Raw genomic sequence first — 25,556 nt, forward strand, 5'->3', positions numbered from 1 at the left:
AGCTGCATCTATTCATTCAGATTATTCCGCAACATTTCACAATATCCAATCAAATTTAATATTAATTTCATGTTCTCATAAATTTGAACATCCATTTATATGTAAATATTTTATATATAACTGGAAGATTTTGTTTCTTTCCATTTTTTTAATGTTAACTTTTAAAGTTTGAAGATCTGAACAAGCTTTCATGCAATCTATCCAAAATCTTTACAAATGTCTCACAATTTTAGAGAAAAATTTTTAGTAAAAAAAAAAAAATAGTTGCAATAAATTTGACACTATAGAAAGGAAGAGAGAAATTTAATAAAAACGTCAAGAAATATTTGCAGCAAAATTTTCTTTGATTCTGTTTAGAAATAAATGATGTTATCTTTAATCCAGAAACGCAGAAGTAATTGATGCATTTGCCATATAGTACAAAGTATTAAATTTTGATCGAGCATCAAAATTATTAGTGCATTAGTTGAGTGAATCTTATTCAAGAGCTATAATATTTATATATAAAATAAGAAATGTTTATTTTTATGTCTTTTTTACAAATCTACAATATTCGTCTAGTTTTGATGAAATTTGACTCATCTACTCTTCAAGACAAGTAAAATGCCGCTGTCTACTTTTCAAGGCGAAAAATCTAATGAAAATGTTTTAATTAAAAATAAAACAAGTTTCTAGTATTTTTCATGTTTTCTAGAAAAATTACTTCATAAAAATATTTCTTTCATTTTCTTTAAACTCAATAACAACAACAACAAAAAAAAAAGTAGAAAAAAAAAAAGAGAGAATGAGAAAGAGAGAGAGAAACTCTTTTGCTCATACCACTTTTATTTTCCTACAATTTTTCTCTAATTTTAATAAATTTTAAAAATTTTATTTGACACAAAACTTGCAACAGTGTTTTTGTTTTTATGGAGAAATTTAATTTCCTTCTTCCAGCAAAACATTTAATCACGTGCTTTTGTTTACATTAAAATCAAGACAAAAAAATTTCTTTCATTGGACATTAACTTCAAACTAAGATTTTCATTTCGCTTTAATTTCCTAGTATACAAACTTTCTAATCTGCACATTCTACAATTTATCATAGACTGATTCTATCAGTTCAGATTTTTCAGATTTATCAAATCACAAGGTAAAATTTCAAATAGACAAATTTTTTACTAATAGTTTAACAATTAGGAAATATATATATATATATATATATATATATATATATATATATATATATATATATATATATATATATATATATATATATATATATATATATATATTCCAGGTAGCCCAGCAGGTCACCAAAGGTAACTAATATCTGAAAAAAAAATTTCTAGTCCCGATTATGATTTATAGTTGAAATGTGGACTATTATTAAGAACTATTTTTATAATAATTTGAAAAGCAATGTCATAAAAAGATTATATTTACTGCATTAAACGGCAATGTTGTACGAGGAATAATCAGAAAAAAATTTGATGATTCCACTAAATTTGTGAACCATAAAATTTTTCTATTCGTGATCTGTTTTTATAACTTGAAAAAATAGCATAAGCCCCTTTTCTATCGGAAACATTTTAACTCCATTCTAAAATTGGAATAGCAAATCGTTTATTATAAATAAATAAAGAACAATACAATTAAAAATTGATAGTTTGCATATAATTACGAAGTTTTTCTTAAATGTATTTTTTTACGATAGATGTTTTCACAGTTGAAAAAAAGACTACGTGATCCTATCTTAAGTCTTTACTAAGACGCATAGCAATAGATTTTTATTTTAAATGTAATACTAAAAATTCTTTTCTTTTTCTTTCTTGAGGGGAGCTCGGAAGGAAAGGAGCATTCTAAAATATAATAAATTCTTGTTTCGTACTTCCGATTTAATAAAAATTTATTGAAATCATTAATTGACTAAAATAATTATAAATTAATAATGAATAAAATAAAATAAATCTGTTTGAACTTTGCATTAAAATAAGCAAATGATTTTCATAAATTTCATTTCTGTAAGCAAATGATTTTATGAAAAATCATTTGCTTTTACGCACTGCGAAATTAATTTCTCCATTGTTCATCAAATGAGAGCTTTTCAAAACTTCGATTAATTTAAATATTGTGTGCTTTATTCATCCACTCGCTCCTCCGCTTTTATAACTGCGGCCTGAACGAACAAAAACAAAAGACCTGTCCAATCCAGATTCATCTCACCCTTTCGCCCCTTCGAACACGAGAACTTTTCCTCCTCCCGAAAATTCCTCCACAGGGCGCTCGAAGGGGTTAAAACAATTTCGCCAAATCGAAAACCCCTCCAAAACGGAGCCGAGCAAAAGCAGAAGAGAGGGGGGAGGGGGAATATGGCAACCCTGTTCCGATCGGGCAGCCAGCGCCGTAATGTTCAGTGCGTCACAATCTGCCAAAGGCGCAAGTGTCGCGATTTCGCTTTCCGTAAAGAAATAACGATACCTTTTTTTGGGATTTAATATTCAAGTCCGGAACCACTGATCTTCGGCCAAAGGTAAGACCGTATATTTATTTGCACGTTTATTCGAATGTCGTTGCTCTACGTTTCTCAATTGCGGGCGTTATTTCAAGACTTGGATGGTCCCGAAGTAGATGGTAGCGGTAGAATCTGCCGTGCCTATGCGGCATTACCTCTACTCTGTGTTCGAAGCGCTGGTCGTGTGCGAAAAGCCGGTATTTCAAAGTTAGTTGCCTTAGATTTTCGTTAAGTAAATACCATATTTTGCGATTTGTATAAAGTGAAATATAAGTATGTAACTTTTTATACAACTATTGATTTTATACCTATAGAAAACTAGGTGTTGAAAAATGTGCGTAGTAATATTTGTTATTTGAACGTTGAAGATTTTCCTTTTCGTAACTTTACAAAATATCATCTGAAACTTGTATCAAACGATTTTCTTTTTCAGCAGAACGAATGAAAGCAAAATTCTTTACTGCCATATGGTTGTTTTCTTTTTGAAAAGCATGCGACGCAATTCGTAGCGGCATGAATATGTATGGCAATCGTTATCATAGCTCTAAAGTAATTCAATATTGTCATTTTTAAAATAAAAACGAAATTTTTAGCTTCTTTAAATATAATCACTAAAAATATTTGTATTAAAATATTATTTTACCTTTACTACGCCGTATTCTAAACTGTTTTTTCTTGTCAATATTGAGGTTTTCGTTAGAGGAAAATTATAAACATATTCGCGTTATTACCTCGGGAGTCATTTTTATCAAATAATTGGTATTAATGTTTTTTCTGTCCATCCTATAATCTTAAAATTTAACACTTTTTTTTTTATTTCATTACAGTTATTATTAATTTGATTGTTCGCTACAATGTTTAAAGATTTTCTGTTCTTATCTTGAAACAGTCTAATAGAGAGCTAAGACTTTTTACTAAAAGGGAATATTTGATATTTCTATACTTTTTTGTATTTTTTAAATAGAAATAGCATTTGAGCTTTAAAATATCAGTTATTTTGCTATTATCTTATTGCGTAGTAGATATGTTTGAAGAATTAAACAACTTTTACTGCTATGTAGATTATGAAAAATAACACATCTCTGGAATTGTATGGATTTGTAATTTTTATTGTGCAAAAAGGAAAATTTTTGTAGTTATTTTTTTTTCCTTTTTACGGCTTTATTTTTATTTTTTTTTCTTTTATTCAATTTTTAAAGTGTGCTATTTTCTTCATAAAATATTGAAATATTATTTTATTCTCATCATTTTAAATAATGCAACAGACAGTTTTTTTTTTTAATGTTTCCGAACAACTTGTCAACCGTCAAAAAATCTTTCCATTGTTTTAAAGCGGCATTATTTTATAGACCATCTGCTATATGTAGTACATTATTAGAAATTACATTTATGCTAAAACAGTTACATGTATATTTTAACCTTTTACACTCGGAAAAGTAATTCGATGCATAATTATTCGCCTAATATAGGGACTTATTTATTACTCCGAAAAATAAATACATATAATTGTTTTAAGCCGAAAACTCAATCTACATTTTCTTATCACTCTGTAGGTATTTTTAACGATCAAAATTAAAAAAAATAAATCAATAAAATGTCAAAATGATGCACCATCGTGAATGGTGACCGAGAGTAGCCATCCTTGTGCAAAGGATTAACAGTTATATTCATTGCGCCATATTTTTTAAAGAAACTTTTGAAGAAGAACTAATAAGTTCTCTGATAATTTGAAAAATTTTTGCCGGTTAACGAGAAACTTATTTTGGAAAGAAGAAAATCAAATATTTGGAATTCAGAGATATACCGTTTTCTAAATCGGAAGTAATGAAAGTATTTTCATAAGAATCATAAATGGCATGAAAATAATCTTGTAAAACACCACGCCCGAACGGATTTTTGTTTCTTTTGCTTTCATATGCCTGCAAATAACTCCAACACATTTATTGCTACGTATATTAAAAATCATTAAATTACATATCGTTTGGGGCGCAGAAATTCGCAAAATGAACATCAAAAAGTTAAATGAAATAATCATTAAAAAGTGTTTTTCAGATATATATTAAAAAAGATATTTAACAAATATAATTCATTTTTTATTTCACACGATGTATCTTCTTGCTACAAGACGTTGAATTTCAAAAAAGAATTTTTCATATTTTAGATATTTTTCTCGAAAAACATATTTTATTTTTTATATCAAAACTAGTTTATATCTGATCTTTATTGCGAAAGCAATCTTTTATTCTGAGTTTAAAAAGAGAAGGATCTTATCGACAATAATTCTTTTTATGAAATTCTTAGAAAATTTTTATTTCTAAGAGCAGCTCTTGTTTGAATTTCGTTGATGCAAGTAGAAAATTTACGTTTTCTCGTTTAATGAAATATGTAGATATATATTTTGTTTCTAAAAAATTCCAAATCAGTGTCTCTAATATAAGAAATGGGAAAAAAAAATTACAAAAGTGAAATTTATTATTTTAATAAATAATTTTTGCTTTTGAAAAGTTTTAAAAACATTTAAATTGAATACTTAATTGTGATTGAACTAGTTATTTGAACGTTTTTTATTGACTTCAAAGGTCTTTGTAAAGAATTGTTATTTTAGAAAAACTTCAATGTTTAAGAATATTTTTTTAATGGAAAATGTAATTCTAAAATCATGAAAAAAATTAGCTTTAATCTTATATCTCTAACTAATTTGTGATTAGCGATTTCATAAAAACTGTTAATTGATGTAAAGTGTTTTTACTTTTTCTTATACGAAAAGAAAACAGTGTAATCGTTAAAAAAAATTAGAGATTTGAACAAATCTCCAAATTTGTAAACATACCTGTCCAAAAAAAATCATTCATAAATCTTTTTCATTATATGAATGCGATGATTAAAAAACGTTACTAGTTAGAACGATGTAATTTGGTTTGTATCTTAAACCAAAAATCTAGACTTTTTCAAAATTTTGGACAAATGGCTACGAGAAGTCTTTACTGCCCGCTTGTATGTGAACATGATAAAAAAAAAATTAATTTAAAAGCACAAAGATTTGGATAGATGAGACTTGGCAAACGATTTTATCACCAGAATGTAAATCAGTATCAAATTTTGAGCAGAATTCGTTTAAACGTTAACCGCTGTCGGTCTATATATCCTTATGTATGTGAACGGAATAACTGATAAACATATTATGACTTAGATAAACTGAATTTGCTAAGTAATTTCTGCATCTTAATTGTAGATCTCTTTAAAATTCTAGACCCATTCGATTGAAAAGAAATTATCCAATTTGCACATTCGGTTTTCTTCATGATACTACGAAGAATAAAACCTGCCTTGTTTTCTTTTTTTAAGTATACTAAAATGTCAAGAGAATTTTCCTTGGTTTAAAAACGATGAGTAGAAGCATCAGTTTAAGGCACCTTTTATAAGGCATCTATGAAGAAATCATTATTTAACCTACGTCTTAAGATTTTTCCCAGCGTCAAAAATCACTAAGCTCCACTTGTGTTGCTATTTATTCATGACTTAAAATAATTCGTGTTTATGTTGAATTTTGCAAGATCTCAAGAGTTTCCAATGTGGCAATGAAGTTTTCGAACCTTCCTTAGGAAGCATCGAAGACAATTGGCAAGAGGAGAGTTTCTTTGACGAATTATCAAAGGCATTCAACTAAGTTTACAAAGCAAATCCGTTTTCTATATATTATAATTTAATTCTTTAAGTTATACATTGTGAATACATGAATGCGATTCTGTATATTTATAAGAAAATACTAATGAATCGATCGAAGATGCTATGCCCGATCGATTTTGTTGACAGGAAAACTAATCTATGGAGAAGTTTTACTGCCCTTTAAAATATATATTATATAATATACTTTTTTTAGTATAAAGATTTCGAGTCGGTCATCTAGCCATCGGAACAGATCCAAATAGTCTTATTTGTACTTAATCAAAAAGGAAAAGAAAGAAAGAAATAAGAATGATATTTAATAAATATGCTTGAGTGCATTTTGACATCTAATATCCATGCAGTGTAATTTCAAAAAATGACAATGGTATATTAAAAAATGTAATTTGAAATACTATTCTATATATTTCGCAACAATTTGCCGCTTTTTGGTTCCATTGAAAATTCTCTTAATTTATTTCGAAAAGTGTCAGACTTCTGAATTAAACGAAAGTCGATAAATAATCTAATATCGGTTTGCAGTGTTTCTTTTAAACTATATCATCTTTATTTATTTTGGTTTCGTTTACGTTTGGACTGTATGTCAAAATTAAATCTCTTTAATGGCTTTGTTTTATCGAAATCCAAAAGCCTCTGGAATGACTCCATTTTTTTTTTAAAGAACTCTGTCATTAAATTTTTTTTATGTTTAAGCATGTTAAAATTTTTTATTTTATAGCTATGTTAACATTTTGGTGGCATATTCATGTTAAGAATGAATATCTTCTAATTACTGTATAATTTAACTTGATTAACATATTTTTAAATCTTAGATCACTGGTATAGCACTCATTGCTTTAATTTAATTAGACAGTATTTAGATAATCTAACATCGCTATCACTAAATATAAAGTACTCCAATTTCCTTGATATTTTGCCATTTAAAGTTTCGATTTCGAGAAGTGTCATTTATGTAAAATGAGTATTTGTTTATTCATTATCCAAATGAACAACACTGACCTTTTATGAGAAATGACATTCATTTGATATGGAAACATATAAAAAGATTAAATATTGCATTCCAGTAAATCTTAACAAGGCATCTGTAAACTGAGTGCTTGTGGTTGAAAGTTTGCGGTTTGTGTTAACAGCTTTCTTTTGTATGGTCTTCAACTGTTATGGCTACCGCAGATCATTAGACACTGTTTTATTTTGTATTATCTGAAATTTGTTTTATGGTTTAGATATCCTTTCTATACGATTTAAATGTCTTTTAGAATAATTCTTTTGAATTAATTCATTAATTTCTTTCATTTGCAACTCCTTTCTGGGTGGCATTCATCATCTCGATGCAGTTGGAAAACATTTACCACCCAGATGAAGTTGTAAAACATGTAAGAGAATGGAATCTTAACTAATGTTAATTAAAAAAGAAGTGTAATAAAAATAATTATATGAAACATTTTGATTAAATATTTTCAGTTGAAGTCTCTTTCTGCAGTACTTTTGCTTACAAATGTGTAAGAATTTGCCAGTAACAGACCATGTGAGAAATTTTTGCAACTTAGCTGTTTTTCTAGGCAACCTTGCATATGGTCCGACTCCCAGCTTAAGAAGACGTGTAAATTTTCATTTCTGCAGGGAACAAAAATTAAAAGCTGCGTCGGTTATTTTCTATTTGTTTTCAGTGTTTATGTTATCCTTTAAAATGCACGTTGCTGTTAATTTTTATCGCCTTCTCAGAGTATACTTTATTTTTGAAATAGCAATTCTAAACTATACTGATACTTTTTGCAGTATTTTGAAAATATTGTCATTCTTTCAAATCTAAGTTTGTATCTTGGTTAAAATTAAATTTTAAGTAAACTAATTTTGAAAGAAGTAAACGCAATTAATTCTCTTCATATTTTTACACACACACACACACACACACACACACACACACACACACACACACACACACACACACACACACACACACACACACACACACACACACACACACACACACACACACACACACACACACACAATACCAATAATTATCTATATTTATCTTGCATTGTAAATGCAAATAACTAATGCAAAGAACAAGAATAGTAACTTGTAAATTATATAAGAAATGTATTATTGAACTACCTTGTGTGTTAAGTAATTCTTACTCGGAAAAGCTTTATTCTTATTCACTAGCCAGGAGCGAGAATAACTTGTTTCCGGATTGAAACTTTTTGTTTTGTTTTTGCTAGAAAAATATAATAATCAGATAATTATTAATGCTTAAAACCGATTGCTTGATAAACTTTTTATATTTAGAACCAAACTTTTTAACTGATTCAGTTCTGTCAATGCCATTGATGTCTGTAACTGATATGCCTAATTCGCTTCTCTGCCAGTTTGAAAACCCCTTTCCTTTGTTGAATAGTCAGTTAAAGGGTTGTTTTTTCTGCATCTTCTCATCCATAACATTCAAATCTTTTATTTTTCTTGATCCATCTCTGCTGTTTCAGCTAATGAGCGTTTTTCCCAGAATTCCCCCGCTATTGACTTCACTAGTCTTCTCTGTAAAAAGTGAGACAAACTCTTCACAGTCTAGTGGTTAATGTTTATAGTGTATAGTTGTGAAATGCTAAATTTAATTGAAGTTAACAGATTTTTGTTTTCTTGTGGTATCAGTTTACTATGTTATATTAAATTGAGTTCCGCAAAGTCCCTTTTTTCAAACCGCAAGAAACATCGTGGCTTTGATAGGTCATGTTTGTTTTTCTATAGGTAAATGATTTTTTTAATAGTGATTCTCAAATTTAGGAGAGATAAAATGGAGAGATATTTAACAGATATATGTGATATTTTATTTCTCCTTTTTTTATTTTTTATATGTATAAATTTTATTGATTTGCTACTCATGTGAATGTGGATATATTTTCATGGTTACGAATTTATGATCATTTTACAATGCATTCGAGAAAAGACAATAAAAACCAGATCTGGTAAATTTTTAATCTATTTGTGATTCGGTATTCTTATATAGAAAGAATAATTTTTGAAGCATCACAGCTAATTTTTGAGGTTCTAATTTGGAAATTTTTTCCATGCAATCGTGCGTGAAAAATCTCGATCTGTTTGCATGTTCTGTACTTTTATATTTATGAAATTTATTACTCAGTTCTCATTTACAAAGAAATCCATATAAAACAAAAATTGATACAAAACTAGAAGTGAAATTTACAATTATAAAATATGCGTTTAACTAAGAAGATATAATATTGAAGATTATATGAAGTAACAAAATTTGTTTGCTTAATGATCTGAATGTCATAAAGAACATTAAACCTCGTCTGCCCTTCAAAATTCACCTCGCCTAAATCAAAATATCATTGGGCAATGAAATGTTGATATTGTTTTTACATCCTAGTGAAATGGGAAAAAATAATTTCTGTTAGGATATTTTTGAAGTATTTCATTTATTGATCATAAAACTTTTGACGAACGCTGCGCGAGTTTTTCTAGTTTGTAATTTCACCACATTCTGTCATAGTCAGTTTGGGACCACGTGTTTTTTATCCATTGTTTCGAGATCACGTGGGTTGGGTTGTTGGCTTCCTATACCAAGGTTTCGTTTTTCACTAGAGTTTTCCAAGGCTTCAGTTTTTTTTTCCCTTGCTTCCTTTTCTCTGAAAGACCAAATGTACTGATTGTTGTCACGTGTGTTCTTTGTCTAGAAAGCCGGTTGCAACTCGAGAGGCTCAAATCAGTAATTTGATTTTTTTTTTTTTGTATCTCCACCTCTTTTTTTTTTTCTGTATCATATTTTTTTTTCTTTCGATACTAGACACGTTTCATTATCAGTTGATGATCTCTTACGACGTGAAAAGTATTTTCGAGATCCCGTAGATGTTGTTTCAATTAAAAGGGAATCTTTATATCTGTAGGATTGCTACTGGCAGTTGAACCGAAGTATTATTTTTTAAAGTTTGTATATGGTTGTTGTTTTTGGAAATGTGAAAAGGCCTTCTGAGTTTATATAACATATTTTCACCACATTTTTTTTAAAAATGGTTTTGTAAAAAATATGCTTAAAATGGTTTTTAAAAAAAATAGCTGATAGTACATTCATTTATATCGTAATTTGCTGACAGAAAAACTTGAAAATTTAAAAGGGGATTGGTGGTCGGTATGATTTCCAACTTAATATCTTTCAATACAGATTTTTAGTGAATATATCTTAAATGAATATTTTATGCAAAATAGTAATGGCCCATGAACTTGTGCATATTACATTTATGAATTTTGCACTATCAATTTAAATGATGCTAACATTACTTTTAAAAAGAAAATCATTTTGATCGATTTGCAATGGGAGCGCATGACCGTATTTGTTATTTTCTGTTATCTTTTATATAATTGGATTAATCTCGTGTGCAAAATGTGACAAAATTTGGGATTATGCATTTTTATATGCTTATGCTGTATATTGTCTAGTAAAAATTTTCTTTCGGAATATAAAATGCAATAATAGAAATCAGATATTCATTTTAGAAAACAGGGAATTATTTATTATCAAAAAGAAATGCGTTTTTCATTTCCTGCATTGCCAATGTAAGTTTATTCAGATCTAAAACTTCTTTGTCATGATTAATGCTCTTTTTTTTTTTTATGAAAATCGACTTATTTTTTTTTTTTTTTTTAGATTGTTGTGTACTTCATAAATGTTATTATTCATTAGAAAGATTTTTTGCCTACTGCGTGTAATTTTCATTACATTTCATTTCTTTCTATTCCCTTCATCTTAGCTTAATATTTTTTTTTCGTTTCTTATTCAAAATATACGTAGAGAAAATATTGTAATTTTTTTTTTTTGGAGAAGAAAAGAAAACAAAAAAACTAAAATTTTGATGAATCAGCGCATTTGTGATCTTACCGAGTTAAAAAAAAAAAATATTTTTGGAATGCATGTCTTTTATTGGTTTGCCTTTGAATATAACAAAAACGCAATAGGTTAGAAATTTTAGATTTGTTATTTGATCTTTACACCAAAATTGTCATTTTCTATAAAATTTGAAAGAAATTCATCTATAAGTTTGGCCTTCCATTCGTGTGTATGGTAACTCAAAAATTCAAATAATCAGTCGGATGAAATTGGACAACTAATGGTTTCATATCAAAATTGTAGATGTTATCAGAATTTTTGACGTAATCCATCATCTGGTTGGGCTGTCTGGTTGGGTTGGCCTGTCTGAGTATATGTAAAGGCAGTAACTAAAAAAAACACCCATCATATTAAATGCATGAATTTTAATATTTGATTTATTCTATATGTCAGAATCGCAGAGCATTGTCAGATTTCCATTCCTGTCTCTCAAAATCAAGAGATAGTGCTTCAAAATGGACATTCGATTCTTTTATCATGTATTAAAAAACGCGCCTTTTTTTGGGGGGGGGGGGGAATATGTTGTGTAAGTTCGTGAAAACGTTTCCGTGGTTTTGTAAAACAAACACAATAGATTAGTGTCTGCAATATGGACGATTTCATAAGTGAAATTTTATATTCTCATCTTATATTAAATAGTACACAGTTCAGTTTGTTTTCCCTGATATAATATTTTTCTCTTCAATGACACACCCTACCACATTCCGAATCGAACTTATTTTATCTCAGTGTTCCTTAAAGGTTTTCCGCTTACAGCCTATTTCGGAAGGAGAGAATACTATCGATTCCGTGTCCGTACAAAAAATTTGTTTTGACTCGCCAATAGGAAAGTGAATACAAATATGAAGGACTGTTCAATGGAAAATAAAGAAGTTATTCAAGAAAATATTAAAAGGATGTGTTAAGTCAAGACAAGAGAGAGACTTATACTAAAAACTTTAAAAAAAGTGACTTCTACATTACAATGTTCTGATCGCCCCAGATTTTCATCGTAACCCACTGTAAGAGAACCTGATTTAACCCATATTAAGAACAAATTCTAATCATCGTAATTTTTAAAAAAATTTCTTTTAATATCATGATTGCTGAAGACAAAGACTCTGCTTTTCTGACGGTGATCTTTTCTCGATTTATTACTGAAATTTATGAGGAAAATAAAATTCTGAACCTGTGCGCGCCGCATGCGTAAAGACATGAGCGTGGGTTTTGTTATTTGTGGTTGATTACTGTCTTTGTTTGAACCAACGACGTCATCCATTCACGAAGATATTTTATGAGAACTTACTTGCTTAATGTGATGTTTTGAATGTCCCAGAAACGAGGGACTTTCTTCCTTTACGTCGTGAGAAATCGGTCTGCCGTTAAAACCTTTGTATATGTTTGTATTAAACTTGAGTTGTTTCAAGGCAGTAAAGATGCAATGTTGTAATCATTTTTTTTCTCGCTTCTTGCTGCTTTAGAATTCTGCAGTTTTGTGTACTTAAAATGCGATAACTACACTATTTTAACATTTTTTTAAAAAATTATAAGTTAAATTGATTGATATTATTAACATTTCTTGCATATTGGTGGAATCATCATGCTAAGAGCAATGTTAATCTCAGAAATCCTCATTATTTGCAGTAATGAATTATAAATTAAAAGACTTTACTATAATAAATAATTATAATTAAAAAATCTATCCATTAATAATCTATTAAGTGTGTTTTTTTTAGAGAAGCGTTATTATTATTGCTTCCGCTTCTTGTTAATTGCTATAATGGATATGCAAGTGATTCGCGAAATCGTAAGGGTGCCTTTTTATTTCTGAACAAGAACTCGCTATGTGAAAATTCTAAAGCTAATACAAGGGCTTGTTTATTTTCCGAAAAATAAATATATATAATTGCTTTAAGTTGAATTTCCCTGAAAAATTAATCTGCATCTTTTTAACATTTTCTAAGTGTTATTAACAATCAAAATAGAAAAATAAAATTTCAAAATGATGCACCGTCTTGAATGGCGAGTGAGAGGCAACATCCGAGTGCAAAGAGTTAATTCTAATCTTATGGATATATCAGTGATTCTCAAAACCATAAATGTTTTCTTTTCGGATCAAAACTCTGTCATCAATAAGTCGTACCAAATTCTGAAGCTAATGCTAAAAAATTAATTAAATCTTTGATGATGTAAGGCATTATAAAATATCTATAAAAAACTATCTTTTAAAGATTTAAATTTTGTAATCTTTAACTATTCAATTTGAATGCTTACTTTTTTCTGCACTTTTCTACGAAGTATTATTTAAATGTGATTGAAATTGTAGTAATACCATCGAAAATCTTGGCTCGGATAAAATCCTTCTTTTAGCGGGCAATCAAGAAATAGGAAACTAAATCGATGTAAATCAACCGTTATTTTAACTTTTGCTGAGAATTAAATGTTCTTTCGATACATCCGCTAACATTATAATGATGATATTATATTTAAACTGGTTTAAAACTGCTTTTAATTTTTGGCACTTATGCTAAAATAAATATGCTAAATTTTATTAGATAGTTTTTACTCCTGAAGATTTTATTATATAAAAATGCTTTTGTTTTATTTTTGCCCTTCTTTTAAAAATGAGTTTTATTTTCCTTTTTAACTACACTAAAAGAAATCTTTCTTTTCAAAAACGTTTTGAATGTAGATGATACATTGAAAAAATTTCTGATTTTTTTTTATGTAACAAAATGAATTCTTAAATATAAATGTAAAGAAGTAATCGAAACATGCTCAAAACCGTTTTTTCTTCTAACATGATGCATGAAAAAAGCACATTCTATTCATTAATGTGATTTTATAAATTAATTTAGCACTATAAACAAAAGTTGCTTTAAAAGGGGAAAAAATAAAATAAAATTAAAAAAAAACATTCTAATTTAAGAAAATGTATCTGGTATTGACCGAAATGTCCTTCATTTGAGCTATAGCTAGTTTGCAATGATTTTTTTCCCATTTTTCCTGCTATTAATTATTACTCCTAACATTAAACATGCACATATATATGAAAGATACCATTTATAACTGAACGTATGTCTTCTCAAAAGGAGCCGATGGTATTGTCTAATTATTGCAGTTGCAAATTTTAATATCTAGCTGTTTGAGGATTTTAAAAAAATATTCTATCCTATTTGATTCTTTTCGTAGACTAAAATCTGCGTTAGTTCAGTCGCCTGTTATGGCCGAGAAAAATGCATGACTTTTTATTTCTGATTTGGTTTCAGTAAAATTATACTCTATTTGAAGTTTCTGTTTATGATGTTATAACTTTTTACCATTGAGTACTTCATAAAGTGAACGTAAACTTTTTGTTTTTGGTCTGGCAATAAGACTTCCTGCATTTAAAGTTTGTCTTGGTTAGAAAAAATTCCCATATTTGAAAAAACAACTATAAAGAATATATGAAAGAAATAAAAAGTTATTAGATTTTAAAGTTTAAAAAAATTTTCAGCTTTTAGTAAGTGCTACCGATTAAGTATCGTCTTTCTTTCGTATATTCTTGTTTCCATAGACTTTTACTTCAAGATTTCCTGCTTTTTTCCCCCCTAGAGTTTCCTTAATTAAAAAACTAAAAGAAAAAAAAAAGAAATTCTTTCAATTTTTCATTTCTCAATTTTGATATTTTTGACTTAGATCAGCCAGCTTCTCTTTCTGCTGTGAACTTTATAAAATAAAAACTTTTATTTTATTTCACATTCAAATTACAGGTTTCTTCTCTACATGCTCTGAAACTGTATGAAAAAGGTGACATCTTTGCAGTTTTTATTTTATTCTCAACGGTGATAATTTTATAGGATTACCATCATAGACATCTTGATGTTAGAAATAGGTTTCCGATAAATTTTGAAACAATATGAAAAATTGATGCGCTTTCGTTTTTGTCATTAATTAACCTTTAATATAGAATGCTAATGATAATTGATAATCTAAAAAGGGCATGACTTATGATTATTGGTCCCTGTACTTACTATAACACTTGTTATATGGCTTGATATATGCTCCGTCTTATCATGTTTCGCTCCGGCTTCACCCATGTTAAATCGCCATTTGAATGTTCTATATTTTAAAAGCTCATCATAATTTATTTACCTAATCCTGTGGGCGTGCATATGCGAGAGATGCACTTGAGTAAAGTTTCGTTTTATATATTTACCAAAGGGCGCTCAAAAGCATGACATAGGCTATTTTTACAGCTCTTTTCAACGAACTATTAGTCAGTGTTTGGAATCGGGGCATTAATAAGGCTGCGAATCTGCTGTTTATATTTCAGAAATACACGCGATCGTTGACTTAAGTTTGTGCCATGTCTCCTTTTTGTTGAAGTTATTTTTTTAAAAATAATTATTTTAAAATCAATCAAAAATTGCTTATTCCTTCGACAAAAAATGAAGAAAAGTTTCTTAAAAGGAAATATCTGTGAACGCTGGATAACATTGTCATGAATGAATACGTTAAGTGAATAACACCTATTTTATAAAGCGAGTTTCTTTTTCAAAATATTGAAAAGAAAGCAGAACTAGGTTTTGCTGAAGTGAACGCAGTTCAAATGAATCAAGTTAAAAAAAAATCTGATCACATCAAGTTTACCAATTATAAACTAATTTTAATAATTAACCTCTTAAAAATCTTTATAATAACTTATCTAGGAAATAGCGAGACCTTTCATGTTTCGCCCGCTAGTAGATTAATAAAGTTATGATAAGAAATGATACGATAGGAACGATTTAACGAAACTCCATATATCGAACATTAGAATGAAAGTCGTGTTCGACCTACTAAACAGCAATTCCAAAGCACACATTGGTCTTCCCAAGATATGTTCTTTAATATAATATATGAACCGTTCGGCTGCTCTCCATGGAAATGCAAAAGAAAGCTGTACAAACTCTGTGTGACGTTTTCTCCACGTGGACTTGCATTAACTCTGTTTGCTTAGGAAACAAATGCAGTTGAATTGACTAAAAATGTCAATCCGTTACTAAGGTAGTGGAAAAGGCCGCTTCAGTGACATTTAAACGGATTTCCTTTTAAAAGCGAGCTAGTTATTTATCGATAATCTGTCCGAAATATGAACCAGTTAAACAAGGTTAGCATAATCTCAAAACGTTTCAACTAAAGTTTTTTTTTTTTTTTTTAATTACAAAAGTTGGATGTTTGTTTATTGTTATGAAAGTTAACTACAAGCGTTGGCAGGTTAGTTTATTTATTATTGAAAGTGCTCAAGTATTTTAAAATATTTTTTTTATTAAAACTAGTTATTTTAATCGTTAACAAGTCAGATATCGTTTGTTTTATCGTCTGGAATTGTTTCCTGGCTGTTAATATGGTATACTGATTGAACGATAAATGTACTCAATTAATTAATCACAAGCAAAAATTAAATGCTAAGTGTTACGGATTTATTTTTCAATTTCTGCAATACTTAAATTTGGCTTTAAAGTTATTATTTTTTTTATGTATGTATAGTTTTACATTATTATACGCATATTTTCATTACAGTTTTTCTGACCGAATAATTTAAAAAAATTTGCGTGAAATTGAAGGATTACAATATCCTACAATTTAATATAGGTTAACACTTGGTTTTAATTATATGTTTGGAAATGAATTAAATCTCAATTATGAATGGAGTAAAAATATATTGAATTTTAAAATACGGTTATAAAATTCATAAATTCAAAATACGGTTATTTCGAATTTCCAAATACGGTTATATAATTCAATTGAATGATTTATGAAATAAAAAAAAACGATATGAAATCATCTGATCTTACTTTCATATGCTAATTTGGTTTCTGATTTATTCATTATGGAAATCTTTTGTCATATGAATTACGAACTTAACGTTTAAATGACAAGATTTAAACTCTAGGTATCCGGTCATTTCTTCGCTCGGCAATACTTTGTTTGTAATATGTTAGAACGTGCAAGGTGAGGTCGGATTTTACAAATATTTCAGGTATTTTTCATCTAGCGAAAGAAATATTGGTCTCAATTTTTGGAAAATTTTATATTCACCGATTTAAACATTGCACAGACGTAAATTATTGAAACCGTAAATTAACAAGAATTGTTTCTTTATAGACGATATATTTTTTTCTCTCCTTAAAATTGAGAATCTATCTTGTGAAATTATTCGAGCTTCGAAATGATTGCACCATTTTTCTCATATTTTAATATCGGAGGGAATTACTGAATTTTGCGCAATTTATAAGGAATAGTTCTGACTTTTCACTGACCGCATATTCATACCCGATGAGTAGAGGGGGGGGGGGGGGGGAAGTCATGAAAAAATTTGTTATTAATATCACAAACTTTAGTTTCTTATTCTGCTTACGGCATGTTTAAAATTGAGACAGGTTGATTGTGTGATTCTTAAACTCCAATATACTATATAGTTTGCTCAAAAGTTGGTGTGAAATTTGTAAGTATCGCCCGAATCTTTTATCAGTTAAAAGCAGCATCAAAATATAATTCGTTTGTAGAATTCTGGGCATAAGAAAATAAATACAAATTATAACTATGTTGTCATTCAATTATGTAGATCAAATACATTTCCTAGGAAAAAAGTGCTAGGCTATTAAAATTTTAAATATTAGATTTTCATTTTTTTTTAATCTCCAGAGGGATATGATAATGAAAATCAAATTATAACACTATATTCTCTTTTATATGTGTTATTTCAAATCCCACCATATCAACCTTTATTGTGAATGCAATTCAAATGAGCTCCTCGCATTGCAGCTGTAATCTCGCATGCCATCTGACACAGTATCTTATAATAATTTATGTCACCATTTTTTTCCCCTCGTGCAAGATATCTCGTGCATTTCAAAATTAATTTATTCTGGCTAATCAGATGTTTGAGTTTTTCCTTTGAATTGATATCATTTTAATTTTTGAAACATATTATTTATTGATTTATGGTATAATCATGCGCATGTTTACATTCATTTACATCATGCGCACCAATTCTTTCTTCTGCATTTGTTTTACATTTTGTTTTGTTTTAAAGTAAATCTCGTTCAGTAAATCTTTAACTCAAATCATTTGTGAACACATTCCCTGAACAAGATGCTCCCTTTTGAAGGTGTCCTCTGCAGAGGCGACCCTCTTTTGCATTCCGATATTCTCATCTAACTATCCCCGGTATTTCGCAGCTCCAAATTCCTTTTCCAAAAAGACTTTTCTAACCTTCCGAGTCAGTTTAGTAACTACAGGCGAATAGGTACGCTTTCCACTTAAGCACCTCCTCCTTTCATTTTTTTTTTTTTTTTTACTGCAGCTGTTTGCTCCATTGCTCTCCGTTTCCGGTGCGGTCCCCCACTACATGTATGCCCTCTTCGAGAGCTGCAGTTGTAGTTATTGCCAGGGAGAGGGGCAATCCGCTTCCGGGTACGTGGGGAGATGAATGGGGCTGTCAGTAGTAAACCCCTTTTTTTGGTGTTACCTGGGTCGGAAGAGACGAATGAGAAGAGTTGAAGGGTTTTGCGAAGGGTGTGTGTGAAGGAGGTTCAGTTTCTTTCCCTCTCTCACCTGTTGTTAGGTCTTTTCTTTCCCGTGTAGTAAGATGGATTTAGCGGGGGGAGGGGGTTCAAAATTTAACCACCTTTTCTTTCGATACTTTTGGGGAACTTTCGAAAGGGAGAGTGGGATTTGAAATATAAGTGGTCTAATATCATTTTAGGTAATTCTAGAGACAGTGAGAGTTTATTAGGAAAAAATTAGAATGACTTTCACCATGTGCTGAATGGTAGAAACGATTTGCTAATTCCTTTGGTGTCCTTCAGAAAGGGGTGGGATGGGGAGCGAGATTTGATCTGTCAACAGGTAGTTTTGTGTAGGATAAGCTTCCTGGCATTGACATTGTGAATTCATTAGGAAGACAGTGACTTTTAGTGTCAATGTGGATTGATTAATAGACTATCCGAATTTGCAAATTCTTTTGAGGGCTTTAGAAATGAATGAAAAAATTTGAACATGAACTAAGAATGTTGTTTTAGCTGTTTTGCTACTGTATGTATTGCGAGTCCACCGAGCAAAGATGAACTGTCCGGATTCGAAAATTCCTTTGAGGAAGTTTAGAAAAGGAAATTAGGATTTGGACAAAGAACGGCGTAATGTAGTGATGATTAACCTTAGAAATGGAGTTAGTGTGGTCTAAATTGGAACCGGATTGTCGATTTCTTAAACTTGGTATCTGAGTAATAGTCAAAGATAGTCCAAGTGACAATATTGGGAATATTACATGTATCTTTACGTCCAGTTGAATAATTTTACATAAAAATCAATATTATTTATTTGTAAATCTTTTAAATGAAATTGAATACTTTTTATGCATCTAAAATCGATATTCTGTGTAGTAAAACTTAAAATGCAGATGGTTTTTTTTTATTTGTAGAAATTAATAAATGGAAACACTGTGATATTAAAACATTTATCATTTACTGATGTTGCGACCTCGCATAGCTATACTGTCGACTGTAATAAAAGTTATAGTCTATTTGATTAGAATTTACATTTTTAAATTATAAAAATAAAAATTATTTATAAAATTTTTAAAAAATTAGTTCTGCGTTATGGTTAAATCAAAGAATGAAATAATAATTTTAAAATTAGCTATCTGTTGCATTATTCTTAATGATTCTCTCTACAATGCTTATGTGTAAATTGATTATTTATGGCAAATCAAGTAATAACTTTGATTCCCCAACTAGTGAGCCAGATTTGTAATTTGGTTATATAGCTTTTCAACATTTTATTGATAGAATGTGAATTAAATGGATAAATTATGTCTATGGAATCAGTGATAATTTTTAAGTGGCAGTTTGGTGTCTAAGGAATGTCTTTATCTTGTATCTTGTGCGCCGCTCCTGACGGTCAGGTGGCACAGATTATGCATTCAACTCTTATTTTAAAGATACAGGATTCAAGGTGCGAGTTGATAATTTTGTGTTCAGCTGAAAAACTAAGTCGCAGGAACTTGGTAACAAAGTTATGTAGAGCAAGATTTTGTATAGTGGTTTTGGTTGTGTTCAAAAAAGTTATCAATGGTTTCAGACTTCGAAAAGTATCACGAATCAGCTTTGATATCCATAGCAGCACGCTGAATGATATCCTAAACGGAAATTTTATCTTTGATTGCCAAAATTTCTCTTTAAGTTTAAATACAAATCTTTCGAGAACAAAGTTATAAATTTAAAATAAATGTATTCCAGGTGATTTTAGGATAAAGATAGATCGGTAATGTCTGGAAAAACACTGTTTAGTTTAGTAGGTGAAAATGGTCATTATTTCACATTCTTTTAATTCTTTCAGCTTCACAATCACACTCTTATGGATACACGCAAAGCATTAAGTATGGAGTGTTCATGAAATCCGATGGATATCTGATATCCAAGCTATTAGATGCTACAGAAAAAATGCTTGAAATGTACGTGCCAATTATGAACCACAGTTTAGAATCCTGTTTTTCTTTTGGTGTTCACATCCACATCTTTTAAAGAAAAGTTGAATCCTGAAAACATTTATCTTTTGACTTTTCCCGCTTTTCTGACTTGTCTGTTCCTTCTGGTTCACACTAATGGTTAAAAGCACTGTTTATAAGGCCAAAACAATCTTGCTATATATATATATTAATAACATTCGATTAAAAAAAATTTCCAGTTTTGGATTTATAAATTTTTATTAGGAAGAGACAGTTAATTCAATCATTTCTTTTTGCGTATTCTTATTTTGGTAGGATAATCTCAACCGATATTAGTGAATAAATTCTGTAGATTGACCGATAACACTGTTAAATCAGGCGTGAAGAAAACTACATTAGTAGTTGGCCACTATCCTTCGCATTGTTGGCCACTTATTTAGTTTGACTGCAGTATATGAATATATGCTGTTTTCATACAATTTGTTGTCAGAGTATTTTTTTTTTGCATCCGTTTCAGTTGGTTTCTTTTCTCTTTTTAAATATCTTTTCCTGCATTTGAGAAGGAAATGCAGAATTGTATTTTTGTTTCAGTTAGATTCATGTAAAACTAAAAATTAAAAAAAAAAAAAAACTATTAATTTAGTATTCAAAGGTTTATTTAGTTTTTAATTCTACCGTCATTTTTTTAAAGTGCGTTGCTGGATTTAATTGTTACATATAAGAATTTTATAATTTACTTTTTAAATTGAAATTTTTTATTGGTTGCTGTTTATAGCAGAATCTCTAAGTTCATATAGTAGAATTAACTCGAATAATGTGTCGCTTCTCTACATCATTTACTACTTAAATTCCTTGATTACTTTATTCACTGATCAATTAAATTTTGTTATCTAGTAAATTTCACATTCATTTAAACGGTATATATTCCGCCTCTGTGATTGCTAATTGATCTTTAAATATGGTTTCTGTAAAAATTGCATTTTTGCCTTATATAGTAACATTTTCTTATTCTAGAAAAGAAGTCCAAAACGAATATGAGATTAATTCTGTTGTAGGTTCAAAAGTATTATTTTAATAAAATAGGCGTTATGATGCCAAAAATATAGATAAACGTATAAACATTTCGAAACATAATATGAGAGACTATCATGAGAGAATAATTTCGCCGCGTTGCCAGTTTATTTTTAGGTGAAAAACAGCAAAATGCTGTACTCTGTTACGCGAAGGAGGAGTTTTCTTACCTGTTGGAGGTCTTTAGGAGCCAGTCAAAGGATATGGATATTTTGTGTTTGTTGTTGGTCAAGAATAGGCGGTGAGAATCGGAGAAAAAAACAGGAAGTCTCTCTACTGACCCACTGCTGTATGAGCAGATGGCCAGTGGCCAAGGCCACAGCTGCCTTTTCCTGGAATTTTGGGTTGGGTCTGACCATTTGTACACAAAATATGATAGCCGCGAATATTTTCAGGGCAAGTTGATGTAGGATGAAAACCTCCCCGGTAAGTTTAACAGTTGATTTTATTTCAGAAAAGTATTTTATTGTTTGCAGTAGACTTTGTCTTTTTCAAATTGATCTGTTTTATTTAAAAATTAGCCTATATCGCAGAATTACCTATTTTCTATGCCTGATATGTGGATTATATCAGAAAACAATGTTCTTTTGATAGGTATCACACATAAAAATAAATTATAAAAACTATTTATGTTATAAAAATTCTCCATTGTTTTGCACTTTTAATATTTTTTGGAGTTACTATTTCCGGCATTTACTGTTATTTTAAAACTTTTAAGCGTATTAAATTTTCTTGGGTTGTTATAAACCAGTAATTTCCTTTACAAATCATTGATTTGTATTCAAGCTTTATTTTCCTGGTTATTTTATTCTTCTTTAGCTTGATAGTAAAAATAAGTGGGGGAAGAATTTGAATACTAATTTTTTTTCTCTTGCTATTTAGAAAATATTGGACAAATAATGGTAATTACTTAATATTACTATTGAATGTTGAATAACTAATGGTAATTATTTATTCAATAATTACCATTATTGAAGCCAAAGAAAACGCACCGTTAGAGTAATAAAAGACCGTAACTTTTTATCTGCCATATTTTTTTATTTGCATTTCTTTTTTAATTTAATAATTATTTAGTTTCTGAAGTATTAAAAGAAGGCCTTATAGATATTCCTATAGATCAAAACTTTTAAAAACATTATAATTTGAACCTTGTTTCTGCCTTAATCATTATTATAGTTTGGATTTGTTATCCTTTTAATGAAAGTCATGTTTCAAATTTAATGAAAGAAATAATACTTGCTGTGTGTGCTTTTAATTTTCTTTTATTTCTGTCGATTATTATTATTTTAGTGTTTGAAGCGGCCCATGAAAATGACGCAGACGTTTCATTGTTATTAAGCAGCGTTAAGTTAAAATGAGACATAATTAAAACTATATTATATTTTGCATGTATTTTAATATTTGAATGCCTCGCTTTGATAAGTAATTCACATGGTCTGTACTTTTAAGCAAATAGACTGTTAATAGATGTTGTTCACAGTGCTACTGTCTTGTTTTTCTTCATTTTGGAAGGAGTTTTAAAAGACATGGAAGCTTGCCAGACTGTTGAAATGGACTGAATGTATTTTTACTATTCATTATACAGACTACTCGAAAATAGCCGGGCGTAACTAATGCGCAATTAATTTCAAGAATAAAAGCATGATATTTGAAAGCTGGGCAATGCTTTAGTTGTCCACTTCAAAGGAAACTTGACTTGCACTCAGACCGTGTAAATTTACCGCATGTTTAGATTCTAATTTTCGACATTAACTTTTGACAGACTTGTGCATCGAATTAGTTTATTTTTAAAATTATAAATTAGTTCTTTACTGCTGCATAAATTACGTGAAATAGATCAATATTTAAATTTTCCCGTAGTTGCTTGCCTGGAGAAAAATGATTAGACAATTTCTCTTTTAATTGGGATGAAAAGATATTGAATTATCAAGGATTTAAAATAATTAAGTAAAGCCACCTTTTAAAAAATATTTTATTAGAATTTATTTGTAGCTGTTGGAAATAATTTGAATATTTATTGTTATTTGATGTTCATTCTGCTCCCTTCTTTACAGATCTATACTACTCGCAATATTTTTAACTCAAAAAGGGTTGATGGTTGAAAAAAATTAATAGAGAAAACTCTAATTTTTTTTAAATCCATTTGTTTATGTATGCCAATGAAATAACACCTCCCAGCCTAGCCTTGCGCTAAACATAATTTCACTTTCAAATGTCAAGCAAGGTGTGCGTGTGTGTGTGGGGGGGGGGGGTGAGAGTGGTGTATTCAAGCTGAAACACTGGCTTAGCTGGGGAGTAGTAGAGAGTGGGATAGGGCACGCACCTGCGATCCCTGTGCATAACGAAAACGCCCGTCTCTGTGCTGCTGCTTCTGCGATATGTCATGGTCAAGGTCACTGCCATGCACAGGTTGCGAAGTGGAGAGGGGCGCTACCATCCGACGAACACAAACTGCGTCGTGTTTTTTTCTCTGCCGGTCGTCCGATTTTTTCTTCCCTGCTGTTCTTTCGGATAATATTATCTGTTTAGGGTTCTCGTGATGTACGGGTTGATGTTATTCTATTTGTGTTCCCCTTTTTTAGGCGTGCGATAAGGCGTCGCGTGTGAAATGGGATGGCGATAATGGAGAGTGGAAGGCTGGAGTTATAAAATTCGTCTTGACAGTCAAATGCGCATCGTCTTTTTTATTCATCCAAGATATGTGTGAATATTTTTTTGACTGAGAGATACATTGTGAGTATCAAACCGCAATCAGTCTGCTTCTGCTTTAATGAAAAGTAGTAACCATATTAATTGATGTAAACCGCATAAGAAAAATAATCTGGACATGCTAAGTGCAGTACTCTTAAAGGTAAACACAACGATTTAATATGTCCAGCCGTAAAAGAATTTTTATAAAATTATTATGACAATATGTAGTTGCGTTGTGAAAGATTTATTTATGTATTTATTACAATCATTGGTTTTATATGAACATATTAAATTATATATATCTATGATTAAATCACTTTCAGTTAACCTTTTGCACTCGGATGGTGCTTCTCACACTCGCCATTCAAGGTGCTGCATCATTTTGACGCTTTATTTTTCGATTTTTGTTAAAAACGTCTACAGAACGGTAAAAGGATGTAGATTAATTTTTCAAAGAAATTCGACTTAAAACAATTATGTATATTTATTTTTCAGAGCAAAATACAAATCTGTATTAGGTGAATAATTATGCATCGAATTACTTTACCGAGTTCAAAGGGTTAAACTTTTTATTGAATTAAAACTTTTTTGCTACTTAGAATTTCTTTTTACTTCGCACTAAATTCGAACTCGCTACATAGAATAAATTAATTCTGATGTTAAAAATATGTGATCATTCAGTTTGCAAAGTTGAAATATTTTTATTCCTTGAATCTTTTTTTTAAAGAGGACTTTAAAAATAAAATAGTATTTTTACATTTTAATAAAATGCTGTAAAGAAATAGAAGAATATGTCACTTCTTAAATATAGCAGGGGGAAAAAATCGGCAATTGCGAATTATTTGTAAAATGAGTTGCATGAATTTTTTTTTCCATTAGAATTGTTTTTGTTATTAAGGGCTATAAATAAGAAAATTAGCAAAAACTATAACCTGAAAAAGTTACAAAATTCAGGTTTCTATCTATCGTTAAACTCTATCATTAAAAAAAATAGTTTTATGATCTTATTGGCAGAACTTTATTCTTTGTGCATATCAAGTAACATCGTTACGGATGAAAACAAAGTAAAATAAGTAAATAAATTGTAGTGTTTAAAAAGTTATTGTGGAAAAACTTTTTCATGTACCTGTACGACAACAAGAAGTACATAAAACTGAAAGTTCGTAATGATTAATTCAGAATTCTGACGCGGCCGTTTTCAGATAGTATTATTTAAGCAGAAAGTATCCTTTGTAATATAATGAGACAGGAAATCAGCT

The 25,556-nt window shown here is 29.6% G+C and overlaps 1 protein-coding gene across 3 annotated transcripts in view; it reads left to right on the forward strand.

Moving 5' to 3' along the window:
- The first annotated feature begins 2,394 nt into the window (after positions 1-2,394).
- LOC129984546 (uncharacterized) overlaps positions 2,395-25,556 on the forward strand; it is a 200,346-nt gene continuing 177,184 nt past the window's right edge. For 2 of the 3 annotated variants that reach the window (XM_056094452.1, XM_056094455.1), the window contains exon 1: positions 2,406-2,512. The gene's annotated coding sequence lies outside the window, so the exon portion shown is untranslated. Of the gene's footprint in view, positions 2,513-25,556 lie in introns of all 3 variants that reach the window. The other variant, XM_056094454.1, reaches the window with a different exon arrangement.

The sequence above is a fragment of the Argiope bruennichi genome, chromosome 9 (assembly GCF_947563725.1).
Source record: "Argiope bruennichi chromosome 9, qqArgBrue1.1, whole genome shotgun sequence".
Lineage (NCBI taxonomy): Eukaryota > Metazoa > Arthropoda > Arachnida > Araneae > Araneidae > Argiope > Argiope bruennichi.